The following is an 18,735-nucleotide window of genomic DNA, read 5'->3' on the forward strand; positions in this document are numbered from 1 at the left end:
GAGTCCAATTTGGCTTCCCATCGGGGCCGATACCAGCTGCCACTCCGCTCAATACTCTAAATAGGAAACAGCAGAACCAGGGATGGAGAGGGAAAAAGTAGCAGCATTTGTAATATGTTTTTTGGGTGACATTAAATGCAATAACTTAAAATCCTCACGGTCTTTATGTCGCTTTCATTACTGAATGAATGTATTTAGATGAGGGAGGGGGGGGATCTGTACACAGCAATGATTACATGCAATGGCAGACAGTCTGAAGTAGAGCTATTAACTATTAATAAACATATTAATGGTGTTATGATATTACTATATAGGATAACATGTTTAAATATACCAAGCGTTCTAATAATCCTGGATTAAAGGACTAATAGTTATTATTATCTATACACTTGTGGGTAATATATTAAGGTTAATGTAATACAGTGTGCGGTGGCGCCCTCTAGCGTTTCGGGGAGTATTGCAACAGACACGCGCCAGGTGTCAGGTGCGCAATCAACGCCTTCGCCTCGCACGAGCGCCTCGCCGTTAGCGGGGAGACCACCGAAACCCGTTGGTTTCTTTAGCTGCCGAATTTAGCATGCTAACACCACAGGACCGTCGGAGAGTTTAACGTTATACCAACGGGCTTTCCGTTAACTTCCCGTGGATTCAACACGCCGCTGTGGGTATGTTAAGTCGGGAAGCCCCCCCATCTTTACTGCACAAATTGTGTAAGTTTATAATTGCACAAATTTATAACACCACCGCCGGTGCTCCCGGTGTACGTGACGTCCCTCGTTGTTGAACTGAACATGTTGAAATGTGAATCTTCATGGTACCGTTAATTAACTGGTAACGTTAACATCCCTCTGTCAGGCAAATATATTGGTGTAATGTTTCTCTATAGTAGACGTAATAACATATTATGGGATTGAGTTGTGCTTTGGGAGTATTTACTTGACTCTCCTGTTGTCCTCATTTCCTGTATACTCCTCCGAGTCAAAATGACCCGTCTTCACTAAACCCAGCTTAATTGAATTTGAAACACCAAATTTTGATCTTGCTTGTCATCAACTTGTCATTCATCACAACATGTGTGACTACCTGACATTTTCCTCTTCACTTTATTTGTATCGACGTTTTGTTCTGCATGCTGCCGTGCTGCTGAGGAAAATGTTATTTTGCCATTTTTTGAAGGGAAAGTCTCTCTTTCACCTTCAGGGTTTTCTTCTTCTTCTGAAGATGATTCATCATGCTCTGGGTTGCATTCCTCCCCATCTTCTTCTGATACATCCTCCAATTCCACTTGTGAATCAGAGTTGTCTTGCTGGAAAAAATCAGCTCTAGAGCCTCTTCAACGTTATAACGCACACTCATGGCTTCAGCACAGAGAGAATTCGGGGTCCTGTCATCTGCAGCACTTTTATAACCTTTGGAAATCCGCAGAAAAAGAGATCTGCAGTCTGCGAGAACGCCACCTATCTTGTGTTGTTCACGTTTACTATTAATTGATCTGAGATCTGTTAATACCAGATAGCATGTCTCATGAATAGTTGCGTAACTTCGTAATTTTCATATCCAAGTACAACAAATCTATGACAAATTCTCACGGGTATTTTGACTGAAGGCCTTTTCCATCGATGATGTGCGACGTCACTGTGTCGTTACAGGTGTGATGCTCAGGGACCCTAAGAAGGCTCAGCTGTGTTCTCTCCAGAAAGATCCAAACCGCAACACCTCAGGTAGTGTACTAGTATGAACATCATACAACTGAAGAACTGAAGCTGGTAGGCATTGGTAGAGGAACTTGGAGCCACACGGCTAGAATGATGCATGCAGTACTTGTATGTACCAGGTTTTTTCCTGCGCCCTCTCTGAAAGCTCTCCAGCAACCTTTAACGAGGGAATGTGCTTTTCTCTATTCTTGCATAGAGCGAGGCAAGACAGGAATTTGAAGCATATGTTTTCGTTATTAATCAATCAGAACCCTACGCCTGCATGCTTTTGAGAAATCGTGTTTACAGAGACGGGAGTAGAAGAGAAAGAAAGCGATTTTAACAGCACCTCAGCCTGAAGTGATTTAAAGCTGTAAGTAATTATGACCTGCAAACTAAAAAAACAAAACGATGCTGAAAGTTAGTCTCTGCTCTTGCAGCATCTTGAATCTTACTGAGCTGCAAAAACTTTCCTCCTCTGAGACTTCATTCAAGGTTCACCCATGTACAGAGAGAATATCAGCGCACATGCAGAACTTTACACATGCTCCAGTGGTTGACACAAATTCACATGGTGAAATCCGGAAGTATATACAGTGCGGCTTGTCGCTGAAGGAAGGCCCATTTTAAAACAGCACAAATGTCTACATCTTAAAGAGGATTGAAACCTACATATGGGTTTTCTTAACGGCCCTCCCATGGATCAGATACTTGTGTTGGCTGAGAGCATAATAAATGAACTGCAGGAATAGGGATGCTGCAAACATACAAGATCAAGGCTGGCTCAATTAGGAATCATTTTCCATGGGGCTTTATGTTAATCCAATGCCATTGCGCCATAGCAGGAATGATTTTCAAAGTGACGTGTTGCAATCTCTCTCTTCACTAACTTCACCAGTGGGTCTTCTCAAAAATGTTTCAGAATGACTCACACAGCTGGAGACTAAAAATAGCCCACAATTCTTCCTCCTAGGCTCACAATCTCTCCCTGTTGTCTCTTTACCCCCTCTCCATTCCTGTTCCTCCTGTTTGTCTTTCTTTCGCCTCTGCATTTTCCACACCAATACCCCAAACTGGTGAATTTGAGTATAAATCATCAGTGTCCTCTAGAAATACAAAATGAATGCACAGCAAGGAGACATTGATGAAAAAGGAAAAGAGTATGTAGCACAGCTGCAATGTGACAAACTATGTAGGTCATAGCAAAATTATGCTATCAAAGCTTAAATTGGACAATGGGAAAAGATATGCTATCATGCTGACAATACCTACTTTGACTGTACACGCGTGTGCCAAGTTATAAATAACTTGTTTTTATTGTCTATTAGAAAAAAGTCAAAGTAATCCAAATTGTGCAAAATTCCATTGTATACTTTCTGCCAAAGGCCTTCTTCACCCAACCGCCCCGCATTCCTCACTTTCACAGATTCTCACTCGGGAGCCGCAGAGAACAAGGACAGGCGTGTTCTGACAGTCACTGAGCTGTTCCACTGGAGCAGTTAGAGTGGTGAGTACCCTCTTCTAAAGCACCTTGACTGTAGTTGCTGATGGAGGAGAAACTGTTCCTTGCTTAAGACTCCATGTCAAGACGGCAGGCTGATACAAGCCTTGTGTTAACAATTACCTGGTGTCTGTCGGTCGGGGGCTAAACACAAATAGAATGGGGAAACCAGCAATTATTTTTTCTTAGGGTATCCCAGTGTTTTTTTTTTCACAATGCCTGGGTTTAGTGTGTGTGTGGAAGATGGTTTTATACTAGAAGGGTTTATACTAGATGATTACAACCCATAATATTCCCATTTAAAAGTGAGTTAATTATATTTCTATATTTCTGTGCTGTGGTATCTTGTTACAGATATACCTTCAAATATCCTTTTAGTAAACTTAAAGGGCTTTTACCTGGCGGGTGTTTAGCGTAAACAATGCTAAAATGCTAAGTACTCCGTGAATATTGTGTGTGTATAGGGCTTTTTTTCAGAAAGATACGATCTAAATTAGTGTATATTTCTTCTGTCTCACATTTTGTGTTTTTGAGCAGGGCGCCCCCATTATGTAGTGGCTGGGGAAACACTGGGCCAGAATCAAACATTTGTTGAATTGGTCCCTGGGTCATTTTGTTCAGCCAACAAAAGTGACACAATATTATTATGTGACACTAGAATATATTGCTGTTTGTTTGTTATCTTGAAAAATCCCAATTGTTCCTCTCTCTTATACCTACAATTAGCACAACAGTGCCAATTGAACTGGTAAAAAATGCCATAAATCTCAAGCTGTATTTAAAGCATTACCCTTTTTTAAATCTTGATATAATAAGCCGTACAGGAATACGATGTACGAATACGATGAATGAGTCATATCAGTATCAATAAGTTGTTGCTATTATCTTTTGCACTGTGCCTGCACTGCATTACACTGCACTGTACATGTTGTTCTCCACATGTTGCACATCCAATGCCTGCAGGTGGTTTGAGTTCTGCCATGTATTTCAACAACACCACTGCCAAATATTGCTCAGCGTCTAACCAGCAGCCCTCCCCTACTTTCTCGCCAACAAATCTTTCCCCTGATCCACTCCTGGGGAGAAGCATTTCTCCATTAGTAGAACGAACAGCTTAGTCCTAATAGACATTCTACTCAAGTTCATTCTGAAAAAAACAAATGAAGTGTTGCTTGCTTGGCTAGTTCGATATGTGTTAATTTTGACAGCTATGGCTGCTAATAACAGGCCCATCTCTATATGACTCAATGCTAGCACCTGTGTTGCTCGTGTGGTAACTCAAACTGCTCCCTCATATTGAACCCACCAGCTCTGCGCTTTAAACAACTTGCCATCTCAAGCAGATTGTAGTCACTTGTCACAATTTAGCAAGCTTTAATGAATAGATTTAAAACATCTTGATAGCCATCGAGAATTCATTAATAAGTGGTTACACATATAACTTGTTTTAGCATCTGTTTGTGACTCATGTTTTCCTTTCGCCAAAATGAAATGCAGAGACATTGACTTCAGTCCTCTTCTATCTACAAGTATTCCAGGCTGCTCTTAAGTATTTTTTCTACAGATGCATTTAAGTAAATGATCCAGTAAATTACTCAGATTTCCATTGGATTCATTGATATTGAAACACGTGTCAGGGTCACTTCTGTGGAACAAATTGATCTAGAGCTGGAAGAAGTGTATTTTGGAGGACCCCGTCTAAAGTGTGCTGGGGCAACCAGAGTAAAAATGACTGCTCTTTGTTAACAAAGAGGGAGTTGCATCCAGTGAAGAAGGACACAATATGATACTGGCAGAGATTCTGGGAACCATCAGCCATGTAGTGACATAGTTATGTTTGTTTGACTCATCTCTCTTCTGTGCAATGGTCTGGAACTTGTTGCTTGTTCTTTCCTATCAGCGAGTGTTTTTCTTAATTACATCCTGATATCAGTTTCTTTTTACTGCATCAGGTTTTGGGAGGTTTTTTTCTACAGGCCGAGTTGAGTCATGGCCATGTCAAATCTTTTTCTATCTACTTACCTATTTCTTTTGGCATCGCTGAATTTTGCTTTTCTTTTTCAAGCTTGTTAATAGCTCCACCCTTGAGGAATTTCTACCACGGTGTGCATTAAGCTCTCCTTCACTCACAAAATAAGATTAGTAGGCAGTCCTGGTCGCTGAGTGTGTAATTGCAGTAGCTGCTGCCTTAGTAAATCACACATTAATTTCACACAGATTGCAAGTGCACATTGCATGAAAGGCACTGTCGAAATACCTATTCACTATTCATGTATGAAACCCTGGTCTTGAGTGACGTTATCATTACAGTTTTATAATTATTTCGTAAGCGTGTGCTTAACGACACAGAAAGGAAGCATAGATATCAAGAGATGCTGCTTATGCGAGGCTTCTTAGTTGTACAAGAAAGGTCAGAGTGTGTATGCTGTGTCTCAGATTTATGAGCAAAAGGTTGATGTAGTCTTTGGCTGATGAGACCGATCCGTTTCTGCTTTTGTATATCATTCACACTGCCCGGAAAGTGTTTCCTTCAAAGCAATAGACAGGAATAGCGAGAATGCTTACTAACTAGCTCCCTTGTTGCTCCAACAGTTGGTGTAGCAATCAATAAAGCATGGACAGCTCTGCTGTGGGAGTTATGGGCATTGCTGGAGAACATTTTTGACCAATCAGAAGGCTTGGCGTGAATTATCGAAAGGCCCAAAGACGCTGAGCGCTGCACCATATGTTAGATGGATGTGTGTGCTAGGTAAGTGAGGGAGTACTTTGTATCTAAACACTGGCTACCTCGTGGGGAATGGTGTCTGTTCTTTATCGAGGTGCAGACCCTGAGCTCCTTTCCTATCTATTTCTGATTGCTGCTGTGCTTGTCAGTCATCTGATTCAGAGGAAACCCGTCACAGTCCTGTTATCCGTCCTGGAGACACTTTGACTTGACAGACTCGCTCTGAAAGCCTGCAGGAGCAGCTCAGCGCACCGAAGCGGCAGAGTCATCGGAGTGTGTCGGGTAAAAACTACGAGAGTTACAATGTCAGATGGGTCTTGAGGAAAATGTTATCATATGCATTCTTTTGTGAAATTAAGTTGTTAGTATGCAAGATACTCCGAGTACATGCAAGTATGGGAGACTGTTGTGGAATTTGCTCAAAAGTCATCATCGCTGTTTTGCACCCAATGAGAAGCAAACCAGAAAGTTTTCTTTTAATTTACTACCAATTCATATTTTAAACATCCAGCCAATAGTTGTGTCCACTGACCCTTAGGTCACTTTTTTCGTAAAATAATGAATTCATGCTTTGCCAACATTTGAAGTCCTAGCCAATAACTTGTTCCAGCAAGAGCGTTTTTTCTTTTCTATTCACAAATCAGGAGCATGTTGATTTTAAATGTCGTGGACGTGTGTCAGTGTTTTATGGATACAAGAAGCTTGGGAGAGGACTATGTGAAGCACACACGTGCGTTCACATGCCAGACAGCATGAGAAGTACACTTAAGTCTGTCCATCACCGCCGTCCTACACACAGACACGGTGTGGTTGTTTCTAGTTCTCATTCCCGGTCTGTTCTCTTTTCAGCTTCCAAGAGCAGGGTGCAGGGAGTCATTTGCTAATTGGTTTTGCAGGGGAAACGTATTCGTTCGCCTCTCTCTCCCCAATACCCTCGAGCCCCTCTTCCTCTTAGATGATTCCCCTGTCTCTTGGTCCTGCCAACTCAGCCGAGCATTCATAGAGGCTTGTTATTCTCCTGCGCAGCGTAAATCCGCGGAGCTGTAGGGCCTGGAATCCATAAAGTGTTTAAACGTAATCTGTTGCCTTAAAATAAATGATAAGACTTTGACCAATTTTCAGTCACTAAATGGCCCGATGAAAAAATAAATGTTAAAACAATCATGTGGGAAAAAGTTTTTTGAGATTCACAACATGGGAATTCAAGTTTGAGTTTCTAATTCGTTTTTATAAACGAAAAAAAAAAGTAAGGGACTAGAAAAAGTAAAAAATGTATTCATTGTTTGTGGAGGTGCACTTGTACGGGTTGGATAAAGAAGCAATATAATGCAGGGGCTTGCGTTAAATAATAATCTGATCACTGTAATGGTTGTACTGGTCTCGTATCTTTAAACCCATATGCAGTTACCGCGGCCAATGGAAGATGATATAACTCTTAAGCTGGTTCTCATTGTTTTCGGTATTAGAAGTCCGTATTGTAGTCTAGACGTGAGTATAAGTGTAGTTATGTTTTTCATGCATTTTGCCCAGAATTAAAATTGCACATAACGCCATACTAGAAAGCCACCAAAATACTCAAATGCAGCAGATATACACGCTTTTCCACACACGGCCAATACATGCAAAAACCTCCAATTCAACTGTGCTTATCTGCGGTGTGTACTGTGAATGGTCGTGAGTCTCAACAACCTGTCCCCCCTTCTATGAACTAAAACACACCACATATGTGAAAAACTGCTCATGGGGATTTAGGAGTTTGTAAAAAAAGAACATCATAAACGGTTTGCTTAAGAGGATTGAGCTTTAATGATGAGAAATGCCTGAAAAATGATCTCATCAGATACTCCTCAGTCCACCCTAAGCCTTGCTTGAGGTTAGAAGTTGTCTAGATACACACTCAGGACCAACAATAAGTATCACTGGACTACAAATGAACAGAAACCGAAATGGGGAAAGTAAAAGATTCCCGGCAATTTAATTTCTTAACCACTTGGGAGAGTTAAAAAGAAAACATTCCCTTAGCATATCACGTTTTAGTGATAGGCTTGTTGGACTATTAGCGTAACAAGTCATAATCATTGCAATAAACCTGAAACATATGTTGGCACTAAGCTATTAATCACTTTGCTGATTTTATCTTAATCCTGCATTTGCATGCGTGTTTACCACCCCGGGCAGTTTGTGATGATGTTATACCAGAAGGAGGAGAAAATTGGGGCAGCAGTCACTTGCTATTTTTTTCTCTCCGGTTTACATTTGTCAGTTCCTTTCAGCGAAAACCTGTCCGTTTCTTTCCCTGGTGATGAGACACCCAAAACATGTTGTTTCTCCCGAACGTAATTGTGGTGAGAAAAATGTGAAGTTCTAAACCTCCCAAAATGTTGTTGCTGCCGAGAAGAGACACAAAGAAAACCAGACGAGCAGACAACCTCTTGACAAGTTCACAGATAAACTCTCAAGCTTCACCCATGTGACTGCCACTGTCTCGATGGTCCCTGGGTGACATAGAAGAAGTGATGTCCTCAGGGTTATGTCTGCATCTTAGAGCAGAGATGAAACTCCATAGGCATGTTTTGTCTGCTGTAATTCTGAGCTTTATTTACACCCTAAGCTGCTTTGACTTTTGGGACTTTGCTTCTGTCTCACTACTTATCCCATCTGAAGAGGATTTCTGAAAAAAAGCAACACATTTCTAATTTGTAGAATATATGCTGCATGAATTGAGCATTTTATGCATTTTATAATGAACTGACTAGAACTTTGGCTTTAGGTCCCTGCAATAAAAGAGAAAAAGCAAACAGCTGGTGGCGACCTGTCAATCACAACGTAGCCTGTCTGTAAGCATACCCTTCCTTTATGATCTGTTTAACTCTAAATACAAGTCATGCTGCTAAAGAAGTATCTAAACATGCGATTGACACCATGTGCTAAGTTTACAATGTATACTGACAATCAGTTCATTTGAGGAGTCACCCCCTGCTGGGTATTAGAAAGAATGCAGGTTTTAGGTGGATTGCCCTCTGATTCCTGCCAACTCTTGGGAATGCAGAGTAGAGTCACTTCACCTATTGGGTGAAGACCAAAAAGCATCCAAGTTGACTGCTAAAACCATTAAGCCCCAGTTCACACCCCGGTATGACTTCTATGAAGCACCACTGCAGTTACCAATGTCAGCATCTTGTGAAGGACGTTTTGCTGACTAGTTTGGGAGGTCATCAACATACTATGAAGTCCCTTAAATACTTATCCACCTCCCGCTTACCTGCTAGAAAATGTATCTTCTTGAGATGTTCTTGCACCTCCCTGGCTAGTGACTGAGTTGGTGTTCTGTGAGGCGTTAACCCAGGAGGGATCAGACTGTGCTGCACCAACAAACTTCCAGACTACAATGGGATCACATGACACTGATTTTGGCGTCATCCCAAGCTTGTAAACCCCTTGAAGCAGCAGCAACGATAACGCTGAACGTCTCTGCAGCAACTCCGACAACGCTCGGGAAATTTGCTCTTGAGCTTCTCTCCGGCAGCTGAGATATTACCCCTGTCAAGTGTAGACAAGATCCTATTACCTTCCTCATCCGTCTCCTCGTCCCCTCTTTCCTCTTCTTGGGGTGGAGTGGAGTTTGATGGATACAGATGGACCAGCCTCACAAGAGCTGTGTCCGGCTAGCTGTCCTCCAGGCAAACCTCAGACAGAGAGTCTGCTTGAGCAGAGGAATCCCAAACCAGTTGGTGGCAAAGTGAACAAAAAAGCTATTCGAGCAAACAGTTATGAAAAAAAGCTGTACATTTCATTTGATTTTAATATTGAATGTTCTTGCATGGATGTTTCATAGCAGATAAGCTCACTCTGCACATTTATCTTAATTTACACATGATGAGGAGAAGGATTCTGACTGACTCATTGGAATTGATACACGTGAGTCGTCTGCTTGCTACTCATCTGCATCTCCACCTAAAGATGATAACACGTCATGCTAACAGCTTCTTAATATGCACACATTGCCTCTCCCTCTGATTTGTTTTCAATGTGGAAATGATTAGATGATATGAACCCGACACGTTAAGCACGCTTGGCTTGCTCTGCAGTCTGTCAATTACGTAAAGCAAGTCAACATCTGTGATGAGTTTCAGCTTTGTGCCACTCATACCAGACAGGTGTTGTCTATACAGTGAAAACAACTGGCACACTGCTCAGTTGATATATACACAATATATTTGTAAACAAGTACCGTTATAGGACAAAGCATAGAATATATGCATGGCAACAGATTGAAAAATGAATGGGCCAAAAATGACGAGTGAATAAAAGGTCTTGCTAACTGCTTTACTGCTGTTGTTAACGAGCTAACTAGCTTGTCAGGCTGGTAATGAGTGAAAAGCAGCAGCAGAAGGGACGCTGGAGGCACGCTACGTTCCTCACTTCAAAGCGGGACAAAAGTAGGATTCTGTGGTGACTTGGGCTGCTGTCAAACTCCCTTCCCCATCGAGGACTCCAACATGCTTTTCTTTGAGAGTCTGAACCCTCACTGTGGTGCTCCTGTGCCATGTCATGTTGATTTTGCATATTTTGCAATTGACACACTTTTTTAGTTTATTTAGTGTGAAATGTTCCCACACCTTGGACGACTAAGTCGTACAGACTGCCTTGGCGTGAATTATCGACTTGGCTTTTTTTTTTTTTTTTGCTGCGTGTTCATCTCCGCGACTCATTGAGTGGCATAATAATCCCGCAACACAACGAATCAATAACGAAATGTGTTGCAAACACCTTTAACAATGGATTATTATCAATTTTATTGATTCGTTTTTGCAGCCCTAGGTTGAGGTATACTATTGTCATGGGTTTGCAAATGCCCAAAAATTATTTTATGGTGAGTTGAATTGTTCATGATTGATTTCCATATCAACACCACAACGAAGGAGACATCAGTTCGGACTACTCTTCAATATAGTTTGAAGCTAGTCCGGTATCTCTATGAGAGGGCCTTGTGTGACATCATCAACCGCAGGGGTTTGGCAATTGAGTTATTAAGTGGCCCCAACCGGCGGGGTCAGTGTTTGGTAGGGGAAACACCAGAAAAAAGAACTTTGTTTTACCGGGTTATCTTTGTGGATAAACGGATTAATTGGAGTAACCCAAGCTGTCTTTCCCTCCTAATCTTTGTCCCCAGGATCCTACCAACTGCTGCCCGAATTATTTTCTAAAAAGGAGCATGTTTTTGCCACAACTGCTGTCTCGCTCTGTCTTCACCACAGAGCAAGAAGAGAGCATTGCAGGCAGCGGGCCAAAACCATTTTTATTGGTCGATTTAAGCAGAAGCTCACTTAAAGTAACTAATCCAAAAATGCTGCACAATTCTTTTCAGAAAAAAAAGGATAGCTGGAAATGGATTGCCATGTGTGTTTGCCTCGGGAAATGGGCATTTCATTTTTTTTTTTACTTGCCACAATGTCATTATAGCTTTATTATGGATACGTTTTTAGTGTTAGTAAAAATAGATACCACACACCATAGCCAGCCCAGCACGGGCTAGCTAACTTAACACACAGAATTCCTGGGGGAATGAGAAGCTGTAAGATATGATGAAACTAAGTTAGTCCCAAAACATCACGCTTTGAAGTCCCAACATGCATATTGCTAAATAGATAATCCTGCACTCTGGATGTTGTTGCTTGAAAAACTCATCCATAGCGGCCTGAGCCCTTTGTTTTTAGAATTCAGAGGCTTCCGTAAGGTTGGTAAGAACCATGTAAAGGTAATCTGAAAGTATCCCTGTAGAATTGTTGTTGAAGTGCTGTCTGAAACCGTAATCATCAACCCATGTGCCATTTATCCTCAAAGTCCCCCCGCCCAGCGGGCCCCAAATCAGACTGAGGAGAAAAGGCCAGCTCGTAGGAAGAATGGATAAGGCCTTTACTGTAAAGGAGCACTTAGCAGCTCAGAGATGAACGCATCAGAACTCTTGACCTCAGCTCGGCTTTAAGCTGACCGCATTGACATTTTTCCAAGTACGTACACATATGTATGTGTACACATATGTATGTGTACGTACTTTGACTTGTATCCATGCACAATGACACACACTCGCAGCCACTGTCATCCAAACAATTCAACTCACACAAAGCTGAATTAGCTAGTAATCCCCTGTTTTCTCCCTGGGACTGTCTTCACTTTACACTCATCTCTGGATTATTGGAGGGGCTGGCTTTTATTTCCATGCCTCCATTGATCATCATCAACCGCTGCTGACACATCTGTATTTGAAGCCTCACAAGTTAAAAAGTACAACCCCGATGCACATCTCGTGTTGCCGCCATGCTGCAATTAATCACAGCCTCCTCGTGCTAATGTGAGGAAAGACATTTGTAGATTAAGTTGAAAATGAATGCAGACGTATACATCTGCTTTTGATGTAAAGGTCTTTTAATTCATTGTGCTTCGTCAAGTTTTGTGCAGTGAGTCTGCAGAATGATAACAATCCCCAAGAATCTTTTCAGGGTAGGACTAATTTTGGCCGGGATGTTCATTTCACTTTTGTCAGCCTGCTTATTTACAGATTCATTAGGTTTTAGATTCTATTTTAATTTTAGCTGACTACATCTGTGGTAAAATTGTATTCTAGGTTGTTGCTGCACTTTTCTTCATATGCAATAGAGATCTGTTATTGCCTTTGCTCTACAAGTTGTTTTGGTGTGACTCAGTGCAAACTACAGTGCTTCTGTCGATAACGTTGTCTCCCTGTTGGCGTCCCATTGGCCAAAATGTCTCTGAACGCTGCTCAACCAAATTCTGGACCAATGCTGAAAAAGTTGGAGCTGGATCTCTTTAATCATAGTTGGTATTTGCACTATTTAAGGTACAAAAATAAAAATTCATATATATATAACATTTTAATGAGAAGTTTTGGGGTAAACCTAAAACCGCAGTTATTTTACAGACTTTGCTGGTAAGCAGAGAGAGATCAGTCCATTAATGTGTTATCGTCATGGCAACAGAATCATTGTCAAAGGAAATACATTTTTTCATCTAAATCATTAAATTGACAATAACCAATTTTCATAATGTGAATATCAAAGACAATTCCATTCATTTCTAGGCTCATACTTCCTGCCGTAACAGTAACACTCCGTATGATAAGAGTTTTTGATGAAATTATGTTTTATGAAGATCTCTGACATGTAAACAAACCCTGCTCTTTACCCCGAGTGATCTGACAACATCAGACTGTTAACCCCCTCAGCCCCCTCCTCTACCGCGGTTCTCCGGGGACCGACACGGCCAAAGTCCTGCCGGTTGAAGACCACTTGTAGAGACTAATTGGAGCGAGCACAGATCTCATTTCCCGGGGCAAGAGGGCGACCACTTTGCACAACTGATTGGCTTTCCCGGCCAGTTGGAAATTCTCGCCGCACACACAAATCTGACGGTTTTGTTTTCAGCAACAGTTTTGTCAATTTAGAGCAACAACTTGGGGGATTTTAACCGGAAACAGTTTCTCGTTTCTGGGGCATTTGCACTCAGAGTTAAACAATTTTGAGACACACAAAGATAAATTCATATCAGCTGCGGTAAAAGTGGCGTTTCGTGTGCATCCATTGCCTGTGAGCACATGTTTTGTTCTTTCTCGGACTGAGTTCAATGAAGAATATTCATGACTGCTGACGAGCTCCTGTGTGGGCTCCGGTTCTCACAGTTTTCACCATGGAAACCGCAGATGGTTAGAATTAGAATGACGACGGCTGATGTTATAATCCAAGTGGTCCTTGCAGCCAGAGAAGTATGAGGGTGACTCGATGCCCTGCTTATGTTATTTATTCATCCATCTATATGCTGTCCCTTTGTAGCCGTCCATTAATGCTTCAGTAGCAGCTGCAAGCAGAGGCTGTTCATATTTACAACAGTAACCATAGGATTAAAATGTCACCCGGTTTAGAAAATCCAGCTGATGGGAAGCAAAGGAGACGAACCGTGACAGATCACAACAGTGTTTGTCAAGTTCTGGCCAACAGTGCAAGACTGGCTGGACCACGGGAGGCAGATTCAAGTCTGTCTAGTTGTAACACTCATTTTGGCGAACACTGCGAGAATCTTAGGATCACGCACAATCGAAGCCTTTTGTCTCCATTAAAAGCGTTCCTACAAAAGATGATTGGGGACAGGCCAACACCATTACACATCACCATCTTGCTGAAATGGCTCGCTAACATTTCCACAGCCTCCAAGTTACTGTGTTGTTATTCAGTGTAGGCAGGGTGTCAATAAAATGAGTCTGTTGAAGGAAAGGCCACACAAGGTTGCTTAATAACTTTACTAAATATATTTTTTACCACAGTCTCTCAGAAGCGAACCTATGTTTGCTTTGCCAAGGTGTAGTAGAGTGACTCAACCTTAGCACTCTCCCCTCTGTGTGTGTGTGTGTGTGTGTGTGTGTGTGTGTGTGTGATTGTGTGTGTGTGTGTTTTTAATCAGAGCTTCTCTGTGCTTTGACATAGATGGGCCATCCGCACCTTTTCATGTCGTCATGTGTCTGTGCTGTCTGTGACAGCAAGGGCCGGTAAAAGTTAGCTCATCGGTCGGGGCTCGGGATCTGAAGCAATGCAATAGTCTGCACCTTTTGTGATGTCAGGTGGTCTGGTTTACAACTCCTTCCAGACATTTTGGAACCTTTGCAGACGACTCATTAAAACATTTTAAAATGTTTTTCCCCACTAAAAAATCCAGTCTGTAGCCCCCTAAAATACCCTTTGTCATTATTACACACAAATATACTAACATATTAATACTTGTACATAACACGTGAGGTAACTGATAAATACTGTATGAGTCAACACCCGGGCCAAACAGCTTGAAAATGAGAAAACAAGCGACAGACCTTGAATTTAAAGACGTCTGATAAACCTGGAAGAAGACTACATGAGTTTAGTTGAGGTAAAATGATTTGATCATGTAAATCATCCCCAATGTGAGTCATAATGGTGGATTTGTGTTGTTATGAGACTCTTGCTGAGAAATTGTGAAACTCTGCTTCTCAGATGAATATCACGTAAATAACTCCTCAGAGCGCCTCAGAGGATACACTGTGGACTTCATTTGATTGACCATAGGATTTTCATGTTTTTCTTACCCAATCATCTCCTTTGAGGTGGGAAATGTGTGTGCATATAATCCCCAGTGTATACATAGAATAGTTTTCTTTTGTTTTGGGATTAACAGGCAGCTCAATATATTTTTTTCAAAGTGTCATAGTCACGAGTACTTTCACACACAAAAGTATTTTTCAGTTAGTTTCAGTGTTTTGCCTGCGTTGATGTATTGAACAACTTTTAAACAGGTGTTGCAACTGTTACAGATTCACATCACTGACAATTTCTAGCGACACAACACAAATGCAAAAAACCCACCTCTGTATACTTTTCTGTGTGTTTCATCTTTCTCGCCCCCGTTGTGTAGCCTTTTGCTCTTGGTTATACTAATTGTGTAACTAAAGCTTGAGAGTACCTCGGCCTTTTCTCTACGTGGCATATTAAACAAGTTGTGTATTCATGTTTGAAAGCTGTTGACATCATTTTAGCATAGGGGCTTTATTTTTAGTGGTAGTGTCCCGTGTGGTTGTGAAGTGTTTCAGTGGTATAGCGGGTAAATGGGCAAAAGGTCACACCTCACCACTGAGCACCCACTTTAGGAGGATTTAAGCACCCATCGGTATCTTCAAACCTCCTCCAGGTTGTCCCAGATACCCTGTCAGGGCCACATGCTGCCTCTACACACAACCTGGTCCACTGTGCTGCAGCTGCATAATACATCACCCCCTCGACACCAAACGGGAGAGACACCATTGCAGCTTAAAACTTCTGACTCGAGACAGACCTGGCTTTGAAGCTCCACTGGGTGTTAACTCCAGTATCAGGAGCATTGTGACCTGGCATTGCCTCAATTGCCATTGACTTGCACAGCGCAGCCAGAGGATTCATTTGCGGCCAAGATGGCGGGAGAGGGGGAAAAAAGTGCATCCTTAAACAGTGTTGTAAGGCTAAATAGTAAATAGTGACGCTTTCTTATCGGGCGAGGCTAAAACAGACCCCGGTTTTTCCCAATCTCACAATTTAGTGTCATTGTTGTGCACTACAGAGTGTTTTAACTTTAATTAAGCCTGCTCTCATTTCCTCAACTGTTGTCCCTGGAGAGCGAAGGGAAGGATTGTTCAGTACGAAACCATATGAAAGAGGCACAAGGGGAGCCCATGATACTGCATGCCAATGTGCTATGGTTTTGTTTAGAAGTATCAGACTGATTTCTATAAAATGATAATGAAAGGTATAAAAAGTGAGGACTTAAATGTAGCTTGAACTAGATTAAATTATTTGCATGTCATCACTTTTCCATCTGCCTCTGAACGCCAAGTTAACTGAGTCTCTGTCTCACTGAAGTGGTTGACCAAACACAGCAGTTCAAGAGCTCAAATGACAAAAAAAAGCTTGTAATCAAATGTGCTATTGATTCAAGGTCAATCTTAAATTTAGAACAGGATTTAAAAAAAATGTTCTTCCAATGCTGCAATCGGGTAGAGTAAAAAAATAACGTTTGCAGCGATCAATAATGAAAATGTTATTTTTGTTTCTAGCGGTCGAGGTTGAAATGCGAGAGAACGTGTTATTAAACTGGGATTGCATCTTGTCTGATATTTACCAATAAAAGCTCTCCGTAAATGGCAGAACAATGAAGAAGAAGGCCATTAAGGCCTCTATGTATCTGCTCCCTGTGCCGGAGCAGTACCTTTCTCAATACAACAAGACACACAGAAATGTGTGTCTTAAGGTGTCTTTACACAGTCAAAAAAAGTTTGGACTGCAATGAATAGTTTATTGGGAGATGGGTATTTATTGTCAATCAAGGAAATAAATACACATTTTGTTTTATTAGTTTTGTTTGTTGTTCAAAACTTGAACCTTGTGCTTGCTTGCTTGTGAGTGGCCTTTTCAGTGCTTTCAGCCAGAGGTTGGGTATCTTTTTTTAAAAGTGCAACTCCAGTAACCAAACCAGCACTCACCCAACTAAAGTTATACTCACCAATTAAACACCAATATAGTAATATAGTTCTCTATCCATTATGTGAATGTAAGCTGTGGGTGCCAACTGCTGGCAACTATTACCTTTACTGCCAACCATAATCTCCACAGTGTGGGACATGTAGGTGGAAGTGCCTTAGCTGTTGGCTGAAAAATGAGCTACAAATGCTCACCAAGTGGCCCCCGCCAGTTGTCACCGTCGCAAGCCGCCGTGCTTTTCTGTATAAATAAACTGAATTAAAGGTTACAAGCACACATTTGCTTACAAATTCACAATCTTGATTCTTTTTTAGTACATTTTTATCATAACTGACTTTATAAGTCAAGCTCCTAAAGTTTGTGGATGACACCACCCTCATTGGACTCATCTGACCATCTGGTTACGTGGTGCAGTCAAAACAACTTGGAGCTCAACGCTCTACAGACAGTGGAGATGGTTGTGGATTTCAGGAAGAATGCATCACCACCTCCCCACATCACCTTGTGTGACTCCCCCTTCACCGCTGTGGATTTCTTCCGTTTTCTGGCCTCCATCATAAATCAAATCAGTGGACAGAGATCAGTGGATAATTGTAAACGTTAATAAAGACGGAGCCTCGATATATTTCCAAAGAAGGCAGCGGGAAAGAGGAAATGGTTTGCGTTGTTTCAGTAATAGAAACTGTCTTCCTGCATGTTCCTGTCTTCTCCTTTGTTCTGCAGGGCAGCATGGATGAGGGTCCAACACAGTGTTACTCTAGACTGACTCAGTCCGGTTTTTCTTCCCGCAGTCAAAACGTTCCTCCTGACTTGCCAAAGCTATAATTTCGACAAGTGCGAGCAGCGCTGCTAATTTGAACAGATTTTCTGTCTAAGTCGAAAGTGAGCGGTGCGTGGCATGTGTGCTTCAAATGCAGAAGATTCAATAATAGTCCGGCAATATAGCAACCAGCTATTAGCACACACACACACAAAGAAATCAATTACCTGCTGTTGCCTTAAACAAAGCTTGAGTAAGCAGAAGTGTAGAAATGTAAAGGTAATTAGCAAAAAGGCGTTAAGTCGATCAGGGAGCTGGTGAGAGTGTTTGTGTGTGCATGGGTGCATGGATGCATATTTTTGTGAGTACGTTAGCCCTGTCAAACCACAGCCAAGGGTGCCATTGTCTCCTACATTTGCCGCCCCCATCAAACTACAAGTTCATCCAACAAACAAGTTCATCCATGCTTATGCAAATACACATTGTGATATAGGGTTATATAGATCTATCTATCTATCTATAGATATATCTATATAGATGTATTGGCGCCTTGTTATCTGTTTGTCTGCCAGCCAATCTCACTCTCTTTTCCTCTTGCTCACAACGCTCAAGGTGAGTTCAGCCCTTCACAGCCCAGTGGGCTAGTAACATTTCCTACCTATTAGGATGGCTGCTATGCACACACACACACACACACACACACACACACACACACACACACACACACACACACACACACACACACACATACTTGCTCTCAAAGGCAGAGAAGAAAAGGGAAGGCGGGAAGCGCCAGGCGCAATATAGGCAGGCCAGCCATGGTTTTCCGGTACACAGGTCTCATCCCGCCACACGTCAGCCCTAATTGTGGTTTAGGCCGCCGTGATCAGAGGCTCCCCGACACTCCTCTCTTCCTTCGGCACCCGAAGGGGTATAAAGCGAGAGGTTGGGCGGAGGAGGAGAAGAGTGACGGAGGTGACAAGAAGGCAGCGTGTTACTAGGGAGGG

At 41.9% G+C, this 18,735-nt stretch overlaps 1 protein-coding gene across 1 annotated transcript in view; it reads left to right on the top strand.

Annotated features, from left to right (window-relative positions):
- Positions 1 to 441: 441 nt before the first annotated feature.
- The window catches only part of LOC120821055 (gamma-aminobutyric acid receptor subunit alpha-5), a 136,237-nt gene continuing 117,943 nt past the window's right edge, over positions 442 to 18,735 (top strand). Inside the window, exons 1-3 of the mRNA XM_078099023.1 lie at positions 442 to 665; positions 1,650 to 1,721; positions 3,121 to 3,201. The gene's annotated coding sequence lies outside the window, so the exon portion shown is untranslated. The remainder of the gene's footprint in view (positions 666 to 1,649; positions 1,722 to 3,120; positions 3,202 to 18,735) is intronic.

The sequence above is a fragment of the Gasterosteus aculeatus genome, chromosome 1, assembly GCF_964276395.1.
Source record: "Gasterosteus aculeatus chromosome 1, fGasAcu3.hap1.1, whole genome shotgun sequence".
NCBI lineage: Eukaryota > Metazoa > Chordata > Actinopteri > Perciformes > Gasterosteidae > Gasterosteus > Gasterosteus aculeatus.